This window comes from Ctenopharyngodon idella, chromosome 15 (assembly GCF_019924925.1).
Source record: "Ctenopharyngodon idella isolate HZGC_01 chromosome 15, HZGC01, whole genome shotgun sequence".
NCBI classification, from domain to species: domain Eukaryota; kingdom Metazoa; phylum Chordata; class Actinopteri; order Cypriniformes; family Xenocyprididae; genus Ctenopharyngodon; species Ctenopharyngodon idella.
Genome location: NC_067234.1, coordinates 26,115,037 through 26,134,692, shown reverse-complemented (window position 1 = coordinate 26,134,692; position 19,656 = coordinate 26,115,037). Strand labels below are relative to the sequence as shown.

General features: G+C 38.0%; 1 long non-coding RNA gene across 2 annotated transcripts in view; it reads right to left on the bottom strand.

Annotated features, from left to right (window-relative positions):
* The window catches only part of LOC127495006 (uncharacterized), a 120,853-nt gene that overhangs the window by 56,266 nt on the left and 44,931 nt on the right, over positions 1-19,656 (bottom strand). For both annotated transcript variants that reach the window (XR_007925032.1, XR_007925030.1), the window contains exon 3: positions 18,271-18,332. This is a non-coding gene — a long non-coding RNA (uncharacterized LOC127495006). The remainder of the gene's footprint in view (positions 1-18,270; positions 18,333-19,656) is intronic.

Sequence of the window (19,656 nt, the reverse complement as noted above, 5' to 3'; positions counted from 1 at the left end):
CACGTGCCGCTTGACCTGAGGCGCTACAGCGTTCTGTCACGCCACAGCATTAAAGAGCACCAAAACCACATGTATCCTGATCTGTCTCATCTGTCAGCGCATTGTCTGTGTCCTCTTTGCTCTGCTATGTATCTTTCACTGCGTGAGAAAATGGACGCGTGTCATGAGAACAGTGAGTTTGAATGATAGTTGGTGGCCCTGCACAGCATTTTTTTGTAGTTATGCTAAACGTTATGTTTATGTTTTATGCTATGTTAAAATCTCACATTTTACGGGTTCAACTTCGTTTGCACTATGCACTCCGAAGCGCCATGTCTTCTTCTATTGAATTGGATCCGGGAGGGCTGCATTACAGTATTGCGCTACAGCGCCCCACTGGTCAAACCGCGTTATTGCAGGCCCTTCAAATAGGTCTTATGAGATCAAAAGACTATTCGACAACAAAAATATGTGTCAACAATTTTTTGTTGTCGATAATGTCGACTAATTGTTTCAGCCCTAATACCACAAACCAGTTTTGGGGGCATCACTGCTGCCAGCCCTGATATAGAACAGCAGAAAAGCCTCTTAAGCCTCAAATAGTCATATTCATGTTGAAGCTTTTGCACTGCTGCTCAAACCTAATATGTCAGCGAATCCTAATTTGAACTGTAAAAGTCAAACAGCTGAATTATTCAGTTATGAACTATTCATCCTTCTCTAAAGTTCTAACTGAACTTACAAAAGCAGGTACAAAGCCAGCATTAATAATCTGCATTTCTCAACATTCACATGCTCTCTGTCTTTGTATGTTAGTACTCAGCCACCATTATCTCATGGGTACGTTATTGACAGCATGTGTGGATGTCCGTTAGCCCTCTTTCTGTATCTAATCATTGTAAAGCTGGAATATGTGGGATGAAAAGGTGAGTTAAAGGCACTGTATGGTAATTGCTTCTAAGAGGTGGACTGCTCCTATAATTCAAATGAACTCACTTTCTTGTGTTTGTGTATTCACAGACGGCATACAGCTTGTTCTGTTTGCACAGTATTTGCCACTATAATGTGTGTTTAGAAATGCTAAACATTCAGTTACATATGTAAACCTGAGCAAAAAAGGGAAAATAAAAAATTGCTTGGCAAATCCCTTATATGCATTTAAAGGATGTGTCAATGGGTTACTAACACCTTCTTAAGCCCTGAATAAGAGCTATACAGCTGCGTGACAAAGATGCAGAGCTGCCTCAAACTGCGCTAGCCTTGAACTCAATCTTCTAACTGACCTTCTGTCAAAACAGCCATGATCACTATTTACTATAGACATTAAACCCTTTTTACAACAAATATCTACACAGTGGCCCCTCAGCCCAGACATTTTGATGATGGTTCTGAAAGTATCTATAATATTAGGCCAAGTAGTAGTGAGCTAATCAGTTTGGACTAAATAATCCTTTTGAACTAACTATTGGGACCTGTCAAGTAAGACATGAAAAGTATTCTATGTGATGAGTTAATAAAAATGTGATCTAAGGCATTAGATTAATGATAACAATGTGCTGTATCCATAACCATGAACCTGATCGCAAAGAGGAATAGGCTTACGCAAATCACAATTCAATAGCTAGATGTTTAGATATGCAGAGGCAGTTCAACATGCCTTAGGCTAGACATAAAATACTAAAATATGGGGAAAAGGTGAAAAAAATGTATACAAATGTGTAAAGTCAATAACATCAACGCTGGCTACATTTACATGCACCCAAATAATCCATTTGTAATCGGATTGATGGCTCAATCGGATTGAAAAACGTTCATGTAAACACCTTAATCGATCCGATTGAGCTCGATCTGAATGAAATTTCGATCGGATTAGAAGGGGTGGTTTATTCCTTTTCTAATCCGATCCAAAAGCAAAAAATGACCATGTAAACACTTGAGTCCGACTACTTTCTCAATCGTATTTAGAAGTCTCTGGGGCACGTGCAGTGCAATGTTGACATGCATTACGCAGTGCGCAAGTTCACATTCACGTCTTTAGTTGTAAAGATGTATGCCAACAGGCAGTGGCGTAGCTGTATCCCTTCGTCATATTGGAAATCTTTCCGTTTTAAAACAAGAAGGGATATCACACAAGAAGCAACGTGCAAACTTTGCGCAAGAGTTATGTCAGTGAAAAAGTCTCAACCTCGGTCAGTATTCACTACAGAAAGTGAAAGTAAAAAGTGAGCTGCCTGACGCTGCATTAACGGAGCATATTCTCTCAGAGACGAATTTCAACATAATATGCTGATAACGGTATATAACTGTCTTAATTTATTCCATTATTTCTCTTGTGGCCGTACATATAGGCTAGTGAAAGAAATGAGAATAATAGTATTCCGTGTTAAACAGGTTGTTTTTTTTAAAGTCGGTGCTTGAAGTAAAGCTGCTCTTAATTTTCATTGATGACTGCAGTGTTCGGAAATAGCCTTCACTCTTAATAATTTTAATTACAGGCCTATAATTCATGGTATAATAGACCTAAAAAATGATTAAAACATTCAAGCTAATAGCTTAATCTTTTATTATCCTCATAGCACGTATAATACTAATTTAATAATAAAAGAAGCCTAACCTAATAGTAATAATAATGGACTAGAAGAATGTAACAGGCCTACATTAATTGGAAATACCAAATCCTCTTAATATTGCCAAGATTTGATGCTTTTGACAATATCTCTGGCTATCGTCGATACATGATCATCGTCTGTTGACGCAACCCGGGTTACCACAAATGTGATTGATATGACGTCAATCGAAATTTATATAAAACACATATAAACGGATATTTTAATCAGATTACAATGTTTAGAGTACATGTAAACAGATCTGCAATTGGATTCAATTCATTCAGATTGACGAAAATTGGTGCATGTAAACGTAGCCAGTGGCTGACAACCCAGCCCACTTGAGGCCTAGGAAAATGTATATCTTCAAATTAAAATATTATTAAAAAAGTGTTCAAGATTTTGTAAATATATTGCATAGTTGTGCTTGGTGTCAATTGTTTTATTTGTGATAATGCAATGAAACATGCCAAATTGTGCGGATTATGTTTTATTAATAGCTGATTATGATGTAGTCAGAGTATGCTTTTTCCTGTGAGCTTTTTTTTCCTATGCATTTTTTTTGTAAAATAGTAAAATAAAACAAGTAGCTGTAGTTTGCCTTTTGTTTGTCAAATATCTTAAAGGGTTAGTTCACCCAAAAATGAAAATTATGTCATTTATTACTCACCCTCATGTCTTTACAAACCCATAAGACTTTTGTTAATCTTCGGAACACAAATGAAGATCTTTTTGATGACAGAATGCTGTCTGATTTCCTTCCATAGACTGCCTTTGTAACTACCACTTTGACGCTTCAAAAACTCAATAAAGAGATCGTAAAACTAATCCATATGAATCGAGAGGTTTAGTCCAAATTTTCTGAAGAGAATCGAACACTTATGTTGAAAAGATTTTATTTAGGCTTTTACTCACATGTAAACACGTTTGAGCTTCCAGAAGAGGTTTGCTCTTGTGCGTTATTCAAGTTAGGTTGAGCTTCTGCTTATGTTTGCTGATCAAAGTTTACATGGTCATCAAAAGATCTTCATTTGTCTTCCAAAGATGAACAAAAGTCTTACGGGTGTGGAACGACATGAGGGTGATAAATTAATGACAGAATTTTCATTTTAGGGTGAACTAACCCTTTAATTAAGTTTAGTCTTTTGTTCTTCCCTCAGCTCTGCTGCTTAATATTTTGGTGGAAACCATGATACATTTTTCAGGATTCTTTGATGAATAAAAAGTTCAAAAGAACAGCAATTCTTTGTATTATATTTTGTTACAGCTAGATCAGTATTGGTTATTGTAAAACCAATGGACAAACACAGAATGCTGACAGAGACTCCCTTAAAAATGTGAACTACTATAATTATTTGGATTTTGCTATAATAAAGCATCCGCTAATAACTTAAAAGTAAATGTAAAATGTACAGTGCATCTCATTTAAGTCTAGCGTAATGCATTTAGTGACCTAATGCAATCTTGTGATGTTCTCACTATGACCTCAATAAAAACAAGCTAAGAGAAATAACATATAGATATGGTTTTCAAAAGGCAATTAGCATATAGACCGCCTACGAGAAAATATTCATACAGTATCTAATAATGAAAAGCTTTAGTAGATGTTATGACATGAGCAAAGCAGTGGTCCGGTCTATAACAAACTCATGAACTTTGACACAATTTGGCTCATCATTTAAACTAAAACGAATCTCAAGAGACAACATAAACCCTTATTTTCGATCTGTGCCAAGTTTGAGGTTTGTTTACTACTTAGTACTGCTATTTATCCTTGAGGGCACTTTTACAATTTTGCAGTAGCACTCATTTTGATGGATGCAGTTGGCTTTACAAATGGTATCCTCTTATCGCTAAGCATTCACTTATTGAATGTTGAAAGACTTTTTGCATAAACTCAAAAGTCCCAGATGCTAATTATCAACTGTTGATGCACTTCACCAGAAAGTTCTCAAGTGATGGCCTTGTCTTTTTATACTCATACAGTAAAACATCATGTTTTATACCGTAAAAAGCCCAAATAACAAGAGAATAATGTTGTGCTTCACTTTGCATGAATTTGTGTTCTTGAGTGATTATTTATGTGTCACTCATAGTACTGTCATCAGTCAGCATCTCAAAAGGCTTTAATTGCACAGAATATCACTTAATTTCATCATTCAGATGCATTTTAAATATAGTTTCAAAAGTCCAAAAGCTTCATGCAAAACTGAGCTGACCATTTTGTAGTATCTTAGCAACAGCACGAGCATCTGATCTTTTCCAATGAAAAGCTCTAAGCACCAGGTCAGGGGGTCTTTCCAACAGTAAATAACACTTCAGTCCCTGCCCTGGCAGCAGAAAATATTTTTTGTAAGATAAATGCTTGTGAGATTTCACGTCTTATCGGCGAGCCGATTGGATGAGAGAGTCTCGAGACAGTGCTATTTCACAGCAGCTGACACTGACATAAGTGTTGAAAATCAGCAGCGGTCTTTTTCTTCTCTTTTGCCGTTGACAAAAGTGTTGCCCAGCCCGGTTTGATTCAGTTTGGGAGGGAGAGAGAGTAAAAGTCGAAGCATTCTCACAGGACGAAAGGAGTGGTCTCGGGCCAGATGGCTGCCCTACAGCTCTGGACTCAATACCTAGCCCTTGATAGAGCAGACAGGCCGGTACACTCTTCAAAAAGGCCTGAAAGAAAATACAGGCAGAAAGACTAGCTTTTCCAAAACTTTAATTACCCAACTGTCTGCTGTTGCTTTTCACTGGTGATCTCTGGACTGCCCACCCCTCCTAAAAGCACACCGAACCCCAAGAGGATCCAAAACACAAGACACAATGCAAGAGGGGAAAAATGAGGGGAGGAAAAAGGGAAACAGGCGATGGAATAGATGGGAAAAAAAAAAAAAACATGCACACACAAACACTAATACATGCACATAAAAGATATGCAAATGCATGTGTCTGGGGCGACAGGCATTAACTAGCATTGGTGCCATCTATTTTTAACTGTTGTCTCTTTGCAGTGGGAGGAAGGTGTGTGATAACTTCCTTAAGCCCGGCTTAAAAGAGCAACGCAGTCAGGATGAGTGCTTCTTCCAGAAATATGCCACTTACCACAGGCACAAAGGAGACGGAGCAGTCTAAAAAAGGTGCTAAGAGACAGCTATTGTAAAAATAAGCTTCTATGAAATCCTGACAGCGTGATGTCTTAATAAAAAGCAGAGAAGAACTCTGTGGTAAGAGAAAAAGCTGATTAAAGCAAGAGCTGACCAAGCTAAAAGTATATGTGCACAACTACATATTTTCAATATTAACTAGTCAGCCTGAATGACTTGTTGACCTTCTGGTCTTGCTCAGATGTGTTGCTTATGGGGCATTTACATAAGATGCACTCCTGTGTACAAAAACAGAGATGGAGCACAAAGAAATGGGACAGAACGCAGCTGTCTTGCTTTTAAAATTTGGACTATTTTTAACTTTACATACGCCTTTAATACAATGCACACCGTGGGATGTTCAAAAACTTCGCAAGATGCGATACAATGGCCAAAAACATCTAAATATGCATGGCTGAAGCAGTGGGATGCATTTTAAACTGTGACTTCTCTGAGAGGGTTTTAGTGTGCAAACCATCTAACAAGATTCTGTCAGCAAGCTACAGTAAGCAAAGTGCCGCTACACTTGACCTCATTAATCAATTTCAAAAAAACTACTTGACCTCATTAATCAATTGGTGACTAGTTTTGAGGTTCCCAACATACGATGATCCCCTAGCAAGATGGTATAATATATATACTGTATATATATATATATATATATATATATATTTTACACACAGTATATACAATTTAAAATAACTGTTTTCTATTTGAGTATATTTTACAAAGTAATTTATTCCTGTGATGGCAAAGCTGAATTTTCAGCATCATTACTCCAGTCTTCAGTGTCACATGATTCTTAAGAATTTATTCTAATATCCTGATTTGCTGCTCAAGAAACATCTCTTATTATTATCAATGTTGAAAACAGTTGTGTACTTTTTTTCAGGATTATTTGATAAATAGACAGTTCAAAAGAACAGCATTTATCTGAAATACAAAGCTTTTGTAACATTATCACTACCGTTCAAAAGTTTGGGGTCAGTAAGAGTTTTTATTTTTATTTTTATTTTTTTAAATGAAAGAAATTAATACTTTTATTCAGCAAGGATGCATTCAATCAATCAAAAGTGACAGTAAAGACATTTATAAGTTACAAAAGATTATATTTCAAATAAACACTGTCCTTTTGAACTTTCTATTCATTAGAGAATCCTGAAAAAAAATATTGTACACAAATATTTTGCACAATTGTACACAATAAATGTTTCTTGAGCAGCAAGTCAGCATATCAGAATGATTTCTGAAGGATCATGTGACACTGAAGAAGAAGAGTAATGATGCTGAAAAATCAGCTTTGCCAACACAAGAATAAATTACATTTTAAAATATTTTCAAATAGAAAACAGTTATTTTAAATTGTAATGATATTTCACAATATTACTGTTTTTCACTGTATTTTTATTAAATAAATGCAGCCTTGGTGAGCAGACGAAACTTCTTTTAAAAACATTAAAAATCTTACCGATCCCAAACTTTTGAACGGTAGTGTGTATATATATATATATATATATTAGGGCTGGGTATTGACACAATTTTCACAATTCGATTCGATTTCTATTCACATACTTGCGATTCGATTCGATTCCGATTCGATATCGATTAATTTGGATGTAGTATATCACTTACAGTACATGGCAAATTTTCTAGAGGAAAAAAATCTCTCAACTAATGCTGTAAACTACACATGGGAGTCAGTTGGTACTACATTACTATAATATTAAAGGTTAAAATTAACTTATTTATATACAAACACTTAAATTACACTCAATGATGTTTTTTTATAATAAATAAAGTTTAGAATTACATAATCATATTTCTATTCCAATTTGTTTTTTTGAAATATAACATTTAAATCGTGGCTGTCATAACTGATTTATTCAAACATGCATTAAATATTGAAGAACATTAAAAATTATAATGAATATGTAACGGTGCATATATTTATCAGGATGCTGCTCTCTATAGTTCATTTTTCTAGCTGACTAATGAGTTTATGGTCACTGAATATGGTTTATCTGAGGTAAATGTGACGTTACGTGACATTGTTTACAAGCTGTTTTATTAACGTCTTTCTGAGGTTGAAACACTGATTGAGCGATTACACAAGACATGATACAGATTTTGGTAAGTTGTACTGTATCTTTTAACATACCTTCAGATGTTTATTCATTTTTATTTCGCGCTGTAACTGGCATTAAAGCGGAGGAGAGGATGTTCACATGCGCTCCGTGCTGCCGCTTCTCTTTAACTGAGGTGCTACAGCGATCTGTCACATTACATTAAACAGCACCAAAACGGTATTTATTTTTTGAATCTCATAATAAGATGGACGTCATTTGAAATCTGAGACTTTGTTTCATATCAAAAGTAACAAAGGACAAAGATTATTGCAATTTATTGGATGGGAGGCACGCTACATGTTCTGTTCATTCATCAACTGAAAACAGACTTGAATCGATATTGGTTCGTAAAAAAAAAAAAATCGAGAAATCGATATTTTTTACCCAGCCCTAATATATATATATATGTAAATATTTGAAATACATTTAAATAAATGTAATTTAATAAATATAATTTTCTTAACCCACGTAGAAAAATATTATTTGTAAAGAAAACAGATTGTTAAAATATATTGTAAATACAACAAAATTAAATAATTGTTTCCAAAATTATGATTGGTCATACTGCAAATATGCAGAAGATTATATACAGAATTATATACAGAAAATTATATACAGATTTATTTTCTTCTCACTGTTAAAAACTGCTCTCAATAGAATAAAAAAAATATAATCACAATTAATCTCATGATTTCTGACCAGCGTTTAGAAAGCAGGATGAAATAACAATATTACCGAATTTGGTTACCGAATTGCCAAAAAAATGTGTGCTGTTCATTAATATTTGTGTGTGTGTGTGTGTGTATACATTTACTTTACATTTAATTTAATAATTCTGGACCAATCATTCGGAATCAGAATAAAATGATATTATTATAAAATGTGGTGATGTAAAAAAAAAAAACATTTTAGTTAAACATATTTTATTATTATCTTAAGTGCCAATTTTAACTATGACAGCCCTAAAAATACATTTTTTACATTAAATTTTATTTTCACAGACCCCCTAGCACCGCCTTGTGGTACCCTGGGATTACCAGCCCCCAGTTTAATGACCTCTGAATGAGTTGACCACTGTGATCAGACCAACGGTCTGAACCAACAGGCCGCCTGCGCTTCAGATTCCCCTGTAAGCAACATTGTAAGTAATATTCTGCCATATGGATAAGTATTATCTGTTCAGTGCTCAGATCAGGGAGGAGAAAGGTAATAGGCACAAGGGGCATATGGCCAGGTTTAGAAAGCAGGCTGAAACCGAACCGTACGCTCTTCTGTCTCACGCCCAACGACTCCTTCCATGAAACGGATACAACGATCGTCCAAAAAATGCTGCATACCTGATGATGCATGTCGAGAGGAATCCGAGACCTAATACCGCACCACCCTGCGAATGACCTCACATTCATTGTCTGTCAGGTGTTAAAAGATGCATTGCAGGAACATGGCGCCAAACTCCCTCCGCCAAAAAAAGAAAAGAAAAAAGTACAGATGAGATAAGCACATAAGTTGTGTTTGTTGTTGTTTCTACTAAACATGCCAACACTAGGGAACAGCAGGCAAAGTGTGTCTCTTCTTCTCATGGTTGAGCATATGGCAGTCAAAGTGAACAAACAAACAAACAAACACAGGGAGCAACACACAAGTGTGATCGCAGGATGGAAGTGTTAGTGACTTCTCTTTATATTTGTGTTGAATGGTTGTTGGGGTGCCTGGGGAGAGAGACATGTCAGGCTGACAGCAAGCAGGACAGGCTGCTTAAACCAGTGAAAGGAAGAAAAGGGAAAGCAGGAGAGGGAACAATGATCAGCTTCATATGGGGAAGACATCTTGTGGCTTTGCACAGCCAGGCCGGCTTACAAAGAGAGCCATTGTTCCTGCACAGCCACCTCTGTGCCTCTCTGCTCTGAGACCAAGCCGTACGGGGCCTGTATGGGGCCGCTGCAACCTGCCCCGGACCCCACACGCCTCCGCTGCTCCCGCCGCTCCTCTTCTAAAGTTTCACGTCGTTTGAGCTTATCATTTTTGGAGTTTTTACCTTTGTGCATTGCAGGGCGCGTTCCGACACTGAATTATGTTTCACGCCGACTCATAAGCAGAGTCCGGCTCACGTTTCAGCCGCAGATCGCTGAACGATGAGGATATGTTTAAGACAAACACAATGAAATCCTTGAGAAAAGAAGCGCAGATCACATCCTGAGAGGGTCTAGCAGATATATGGCTTATGTTGCTTTGGCGGGCTCAGGATGAGAAGCAGAACGGAGGCCAACGACTAATTGAATAGATAAGATCAAAAGCTGGATGAGAGAATTCTTCCGAGCTAAAAGGCTGAAAGGAAACCAGGGGTAATGGAAAATGAGGATTTATCCCGCACTCTCTGAATAACAAAAGTATGAAAAACTAAATGGACTGACATCTCACACCATGTCTATTACGTCCTCATGAACATAGATGGCTTTACTTAGCAAGCAAGCATGATTACAAACCCTGGCGCTAAGGCAGATCCAAGTGCATGGAAGTGGAATCAGGCCACATTCCATCAGTGTTCGTGGAACTGTTTTGCCTCCTAAACCGCAAGCATACAAAATAGTTTCTCAATCCCACAGTGCTCGTTTAACATTTATACCACACATGTCTCAACAAACACAGAGGAAGACAGACTGACTTCTGTTTAAAGAGATCCTATTTTTCTTTCCTTCCTATTTTTACAGTACATGCAACATCCCTTCCGTCCCATATACATTTCTGTCACAAATATACATTATATTATAATATACTACAAATATGTAGTTTTGGACAACCCTAACATAAACAACAAACCAACCCAAACAATCAGACATGGGCCAAATATAACCACGCATTCAGACACTAACTCAAGTACACACAAACACACACTAATATGGGTAAGGTCACTCCATACTTTCTATTAGTGTAACATGGACTCGCTGCCCCTAGGCATCCGCTCAGAGACTATAATAATCTTGTTTATTAGCAGACGAAATAAGGAACCGTCTGACAAGCATAGCACCCATCTGCTGGGTCAAGAGGGGTGTTATTCTGTCTGTTTCTTCTTATTTTCAACTCTTTCTATCATTCTGTCTTTATTACCTCTCTTTCTTTCCTCACGGCTTTATTCAACCAGCTCTCGTCTTCCAAGTCTGCTTGTTCTCGCTTATTCGCGGTTGGAACGCCAAGGACGGCGAAGGTCAGGCTGCTTATGATGGAGAGCCGGTGGTCTCTCAGCAGAGGTCATTAATGTACAGCTACTGCAGAGCTTCGCACCCAGAGAAGCAGACTATAGGGAGCTCGCCCCGCGTACTAATGCACTGCACCACGGCACACTGCAACATCTTCTGCTCTTATCAGGGTCCCTTGCAGAAAGCTAAAGGGGAGCGGGAGTGTAACAGAGCAGATCATTCATCTAGGTGCGTGGCCGAATGGTTGATCTGGGGTTATTTGTACAATCTGAAGGCACAACTGTGAAATTCATTACCATCCCTGTACCATGTTTGAGCTGCTCTTCTAATTAGCTTTCAGACACTATTTAAGAGCTTGTTTTGGCATATCACTTTATCAGCCCCGGCTTGAGGGATTCATTAAAGCCATTAAAATGTTTCTGAAATCACCTCGTCCAATTCCACGCTGCAACAAAGTCTGAATGCAGATGATGCCATGCTGACAAAAAGCATTTAACTTAACTTAGTCTAGTGTTCTCTCTATTTTTCACTTTCCCTCCCTCTGCTCAATCATAGTGCAGGCCTTTCTCACAGTATGTATCTCATACTTTAGTACACTCTGCCCTCTGCAGAGACATTGGCTGATTTGCCTTGACTAATAGCAATGTGATCCAATCAATCTTCGATTAGAAGGGACAAATCCAGACACCTGAGCTGGATGTGGCTACACAGTATGCTCTTCTCTGCAAAGTGTAGTTCTCTACAGTGTTTGGTGTAGACCTGAGTCTGTTTGATGTCAAATTTCTGTCTTTTTGGGACAGTGATGTTTTCTGAACTTGTGTTCAGTTGCTTGGTTCTGAAAATGATTAAAAAATATAAATGTGTTGACAAAATTTCAACATCAGAATCGGCCGATAAAGGCTTAAAATGTAATCATCGGCATTGCTCGATATGAAAAATTATGCCAACAATGTGCCAATATTTTATTCACAATAGAACAAAGATAACATAACAAATGTTTAAACTGAGAAATTTTACACTTTTATCCACTAAATGAGCTCATTTCAAATTTGATGACTGCTACAGGTTTCAAAAAAGTTGGCATGGGGGCAACAAATGGCTGAAAAGGCAAGAAATTTTGAAAAGATTTAGCTGGGAGGACATTTAGCAACTAATTAAGTTAATTGATATCAGGTCTGTAACATGATTAGCTATAAAAGGGATGTCTTAGAGAGGCAGAGTCTCTCAGAAGTAAAGATGGGCATAGGCTCTCCAATCTGTGAAAGAGTGCGAAAACAATGTTCCTCAACGTCAAATTGCAAAGGCTTTGCAAATCTAATCATCTACAGTGCATAACATCATCAAAAGATTCAGAGAAACTAGAGAAATCTCTGTGTGTAAGGGACAAGGCCGAAGACCTTTATTGGATGCCCGTGGTCTTCGGGCCCTCAGACGACACTCCATCACTCATCGGCATGATTGTGTCAATGACATTACTAAATGGGCCCAGGAATACTTCCAGAAACCGCTGTCGGGAAACACAATCCGCCGTGCCATCTGCAGATGCCAACTAAAGCTCTATCATGCAAAAAGGAAGCCATATGTGAACATGGTCCAGAAGCACCGTTGTGTCCTGTGGGCCAAGGCTCATTTAAAATGGACTGTTTCAAAGTGGAAAAGTGTTCTATGGTCAGACGAGTCCAAATTTGAAATCCTTGTTGGAAATCACGGACACCGTGTCCTCCGGGCTAAAGAGAAGAGAGACCTTCCAGCATGTTATCAGCGTTCAGTTCAAAAGCTCTGATGGTATGGGGGTGCATAAGTGCATAAGGTATGGGCAGCTTGCATGTTTTAGAAGGCACTATGAGTGCTGAAAGGTATATAAAGGTTTCCAGACGACATCTATTTCAGGGAAGGCCTTGTGTATTTCAGCAGGTCAATGCAAAACCACATACTGCAGCTATTACAACAGCATGGCTTCGTTGTAGAAGAGTCTGGGTGCTGAATTGGCCTGCCTGTAGTCCAGATCTTTCACCTATAGAGAACATTTAGTGCGTCATTAAACGAAAAATATGTCAAAGATGACCACGACCTCTTCAGCAGCTGGAAACCTATATCAGGCAAGAATGGGAACAAATTCCAACACCAAAACTCCAGAAACTCATTACCTCGATGCCCAGACGTCTTCACACTGTTTTGAAAAGAAGAGGAGATGCTACACCATGGTAAACATGCCCCATCCCAACTATTTCTGAGACCTGTAGAAGGCATCAAATATGAAATGGGCTCATTTTGTACATAAAATTGTAAAATATCGCAGATTAAACATTTATGTTATCTATGTTCTATTGTGAATAAAATATTGGGTCATGTGATTTGAAAGTCTTTTAGTTTTCATTTTATTCATATTTAAAAAACGTCCCAACTTTTCCGGAATTGGGGTTGTATTATTATTATTAGAAATGCATGTGTAGTTTGATCCTGGATCAACATCTTTTGGCAAACTCTTACTGTTAATTAGCTCTAAAACCAGTCCTAAGATTAATGTAACAGGAATGCTGATCCAAAACTCAAACTACCAAAATCATGGTCAGCCTACAGTAAGTACAGTGGTAAACAGCTGCCACTAGTACTCAAAGTGTTATTCACATAGATGAAGCAAATGCACAGAGGGGAATAATACAATGTAAAAAGAGACCTGCGGGGGCTGAGGGAGGGAGGTGGAAGCGATCAAACCAAGTGTGAAAACAGCATAATTGACATCAAACAGCTTCAGGATTCAGCAAGTTCAAAAATGCTGTGGTCTGACCCTAGAGCTTGAAGATGATTTCACAGCAAATCCATTGTGTTTTATTTATTTTAAGATTCCACTGTTCACAGATGAAAGCAGACAACCTTTTATGACAATCCAGCGGTATATTTTTAACAGTCCTTAATTTGGCGAGACCTTCAGATGATTTGCAGATGGAATTGCTTAGTGCAAACGCCTGCCTGTCATTAACACAAATTGTCTGTAATATTTGTAGAAGTCATTGTAGCTCTATGTTTCTCATCACACATTCTGCACACCTCAGCGGCCTCCAGCCTAAGAGAAGACTTCGAGCGGTTCAGCTTTCTGCACTGACCCCGTGACCCTGCTGCAATTAAAATAAGGCTCTCTCTTTCCTCTACTCGCACTCATCAAAAGGAGCTCCTGACTCAAGGTTAGCCCACAAGCTGCTGTTTTCTGAATGAGTGCACCGGGCTTGTGGCACTGACAAGAGTAGCTGTGTGGAGAAACATTTGGGGTTTGTTATTTCTGAGTGTGTCATGAGAAATGAGCAATTAAACAGCATCTAGGACCACTGTTGGGAAGTAAATACTAAAAGTAGCGATGCTACTAATTTCAGTAGAATGTCAGTAGCTCAGATAAGTGTAGCTTTTCCATTAAAAGTAGGGTAGGCAATTGCAGAGAAGTTAGCACTAGCAAGTTAGCTTTGAAAGCATGAGATCCCACCCTCCCTTCAGAGTGCACTCCAAAGTCTCCTTCAAAACACATGAATGCTACACAGAAGATTCTGCAAAGCGTCAACATTCAACCAGTATAATAATAAGTGTTTACAAAACAAATTGCCTACCCTACCTTTAACAATTATTTTTTCCCTAACAAGTAGCAGCGCAGCCACAGCTTTATTGCTGAGCAAGATATAATGATCAGGGCCCGTATTTATCAAGCTTCTCAAAGTGCCATTTTAGTTTTAAGTGCTGAGAATTCATGAAATTTACTCCTACTTTCAAACTTAACCATAAAAGCAAGTTATCAAATTTCTTAAAGCTAAGAATCACTCTTACTCTCCCAGTTATTTAGCCAGTAGGGGCTTGTGATGGCACTGAGGAGAGAGACGTGCGCAAATCTTTCAGGGGAGCAAGAAAGTTTTTGAAATGTTTGACGACGAGCAGTTACTCAAACAGTATTGTTTGGACAGAGCAGGCATCATCTTTGTCAGCACTGATTAATGTTGGGCTGAATTGTTTGACTAAGGGGCCGTTCACATATCGCTTTTGCGCTCGCAAATTTGTTATTTCAAATGTAGGAGCGTTTTTTCCAGGCGCGCTTATGCTGCGGCGAGATGAAAACATCTCAACTTTTCAGAATGCCGCAAGTGCACCGCAGGTCATATGACAAGAACCAACCGATCAGCTTCGGCCTTTTCGTAACAACATCGAATGCTCAGCCGAACAGCTGATTATAGCTGTACAGGGCGGGTTTTTATTTCTCATCTCCATAAATATATCTAGTAGTAAAGCTAATGCAAGGGCTTCAAATCAATTAATCCTTTGCTGATACTGCCTCGTCATCGTGGAGAGCACAGTTCATGGTTGCACAGCAACGACAGACGCCACGGGAGCACAAGCGCTTGTGGAAAGGAGGAGAAAGCGGCGTGGCTGCGCTTTCCACGCGTTTTGAGGCGCGATATATGAACAGCCCCATTCAGCAAGCAGTAGCGCTTCTTCCTCGCGCCAGTTCGGTTTTCTTTTGGAATCCATGGTGACTGATTATATCATAAAATCTAGGCTATATATAGGCAGGTCAGTTACCAGCCCAACGGTTTAAAATTTGCAATTAAAACATGGTGGAAAACATGTTTATCTTTCATTTCCAATGTGTATATCATAATGTATTATCTTGAAAATTCTTTATTGTCAAATGTGTGTTGAATGTAAACTCCTCTTAGGAATTTCACCATTCAATGTGAATTTATCTGAGAATATTCTTAAATAAGGAAATATATTCAGTGATTGGTCCATGCCTATGTCGTCATCCAAAATCCCGTTTGTGGCATGGCAAAGTGTCGTGAATCATCTCTAAGACTGAAACTTAAGATTTAGTCCTACACTTCACTTAAATTACGACTGAGATGCTTGATAACTAACTTTTAAGCGAAGCTTTGAGCCAAGAATTTTTTTACTCTTAAGTCAATTCTTAGAAGTGCTCTTGTGAGTAATTCTCAGAGGCTTGATAAATACGGGCCCAGGACAATCAATATGCAGTCAGTTTTCTACTTACTCCAGTCTTCAGTGTCACATGATCCTTCAGAAATCATTCTAATATGCTGATTTGGTTCTCAAGAAACATTTCTTATTATTATCAATGTTGAAAGCAGTTGTGCTGCTGAATATTTTGGTGGAAATCGTGATACATTTTTTTTTCAGGATTCTTGATAAAGATCGATAAGAAAGCCTGTTTCTGCCTTATATAACAGGTAATTGTAAGCTTGAGTCACATTGTGAGATACAGCAGTCAAAAGTGATGTCCAACCTAAGAAAATAGGCTTCTTCGCAATTTTTCCTTTTTAAAAATATTTTGTAAGCATGTTGTGAAGTTGTGCCTGGAATGTAAAAATAATGTACAAGTTCCAATTGTATCATTTGTCATGATGCAATGAAACACTGAATTGTGCGGATGTCATTTTTAGCCAAGTGGTCATACCAGGCTTGCACTCATTATTCCCAGCCTATAATTCAATAAATCAGTATGTGACAGGTATTAGCTATGTTATTAGACATTATTTTGTGGGTTTTAGTGAAAATGGCTAGATGGAAGGAGCTATCCTCTGCAACCAAAGAGGATATTGTTAGAATGGCTAAATTTGGTCAGTCAGTTTTGGATATTGCTCATGTGGAGGATGTGAATGGTAGCGATATCCAAAGAATTATTTCAAAGCACAGTGAGACCAATACCATGTAGAATTTAAAGTGCTGTGACTAGTGAGCATTTTGACAGGAGGATGAAAATCACCTGAATGTGGGACCACCTCAAAATAGCTTCTAAAGACCTGGATAAGACCCTCAACCTCAATCTTGAACTGTAAGCCAATGGCTATAAGAGGTTGGATTGAGAAGTTGTGTAAAAAAACATTTATTAGTTTTATCTACTGAAAAAAAAACAAAAAAAAAACTAAACAAAAAAAAACAAAACAAAAAACCTTGCATTTGCCAAAGAACATAAGGACTGGAGTGTGGAAGATTGGAGCAGTCCGAATTTAACAATCTAGCATTGGATAGTGTCAGGTATGTTTGTAGATGACTGGAGTGTTTTAATGCCAACTGCATGCATCCATTAAGCACAGCAGGCGAAACATAATGGTGTTGGGAATGCATGTCTGCAGCAGGTGTTGGAAGGATTTACGAATTTGCTGGCACTTTGAAAATGGAACAATACTTGGGAATCCTGCTGAACACAATGTAGCCAAGTATGGAGGATCTGTTATGTATTTTCCCGCCATGATAATGATCCCAAACACATTGTGCATGCAACAACGTTGCACGCAATGAAAGTGTCCCCCCTCAGCATTCTGAAGTCTTCTCCTGACCTTAGAGCCATTGAAAACCTTTATGAAATTATAAACCTGAATTGTGATAAATCATGCAGGTCTTTCAATGAGGGAAGCACTTAAGGAGGATTGGAAAGAAGTTTAGCATGACACATGCTCAAAGTTTAGTGAGTCAATGGCCAGGAGAATGGCTGCTGTAATCAAAAACAAGAGAGAACCAATAAAATATTAATAACTTTTTACATTGTAGTCAATGTATGCTTTATTTCCTGTGAGGTTTTTGTTTTTCGATGCATTTTTTTGCATAATATAATAAAATTCATATTTAATTATTATGCTGGAGTATGCAGTTCTTGCCGAATAATTTTGTAATTTTAATACTTTAACCAAGTTTAGTGTATTCTTCCTCCCAATATAACACTCTTCATATTTTGATTGTTTAATAGAACTTGAAGTGTCATTAAAAGCAAATATTGTGCAAATATCCCCTATGGACATCACTTTTGGCCACTACTGTATAAAGTCACAATTACAACTAATAAAGTAGCAAAAGTAAGATACGAAGTCAAAGTGTGAGATAAAGTCACAATTGTGAAATATAAAGTGACTCTTTTGTTGCCTGTACCTCAGCATTTCTGGTGGTGAATTGCTATTTTTCATATCAATAAAGCAACATTCTCATTAATGGTCTTAAAATTTATATGTCAGCAGCATATGTGTGTGTGTGTGTGTGTGTGTGTGTGTTGAGCAGCTAGTGGTGGTTCAGCTGCTGTTTCAAGACTGATGAGTAGAGAATATAAACAGCTGCACGCAAACACAAGTTTTGTATTCTATCCATGTGCCAAATATTTGTTTACACACATAGCTATTAAAGGCATCCAATTGATGCCTGCAAATATCAGTAATGGATAGGCACAAAAAAAGCACATACTTACATTTGAATGATGACTTTGTGCTTCGTGCTACAAAACTGGAGGGTGCAAATTTCAATTAACCCCTGAAAACAAAACAAAAAAACAAAACATTACATCAAAATGAGTCTAAAGTCACAGTCATTAATTCACACTCTAGATTCCAGTGAGCTGTATAGAGTTTTAATGAGCACTCTTCTCAATCGCACTTTGTTATTCTAGGTAAAAAATGGTTTTAACTCCATGGCCCTGTTTACAGCTGGTATTAAGATGTGTTTTAGTCGATCGGATCACAAGTGGATGACGCTAAATACAGGTGTAAATAGGGTGTAAAATGTTTTGAGCTTGTCCACTTTCAACTATTTTCCAGAGGTAGTTGAATACGCATTGCTTTCGTAGTGTAAACGCTCATGTGGTCGAATGCATTCGATCAGCCCAAAAGACCGCCAACTGACCTAATGCGTAAACATTATGGAAAGCGCGCTAGCCAAACAGGATTTAAACTGTTGGCTGAAGACCCAAGTTTGGTTTGAAGACAAAAAATGTACCAAGCATAATGTTCTCTCACCATTCCTTATTTCGCACTCACCGCATTCGACATGGTCTTGCGGCTGTCAGAGCAGAAACGAAAGCTGATGCTCTCCGTGTTTTTCCGTCGTCTCTGGACGCATTCATATGTAAATTACGCGAGCTTATTTTGTCCATTAGATTGAAAGATCTGGAAAAAGCTGATACATTTACCCACCCATAGACCCTCCCCTCAAAAAAATCAGAACAGAAGTGGTTGAAAGTGGACAAACGAGACAGCTTTTAATACCAGGTGTATATTGGCATGTGTCTCCCTCGTCTACTTGTGATCCAATCGAGCAAAATGCATCTTAATACCAAAATTATTAGCAGAAATTGTTACCAGATTATATGGCATCTACCTCTGTTGCAAACACACTAAAGAAAACTACAGCCTTAAAAGTGTGGTAAATACTCTCTAGTATGCCAGCTTCCCTTAAGCAGGCCTGCAGCAGACGGTAGTACCCACCAGAAACACGCACATGCTTATTGTTACCATTATCTTTACTGTTATTCCCCTTTGCCAGTGCAAACACATTCCACCCATTCCTGGCCTGTGCACTATTGGTTGAAAGCTGGACTCCTTCAAAGACAGATTTCTCATTTACGATCAACCTTTTCCTTGAATTTTTAAGACAAGCAGCCAGTTCCGGGCATGCAGTCAAACAATGGGAGAAGAAAAAAAGTTTTTCTCCAACACACACTCCACACACTGCATTAGCTCACCGTTTTCTTTTATTGCACTTGAATATTTTTTAATTCTGTTGGCTTTTACGGTAAATGGCCTTAATTATGTCCCTGCGTTCCAAGCGATGGCAAAGTAAGCAGAGAGCTATTAGCGTG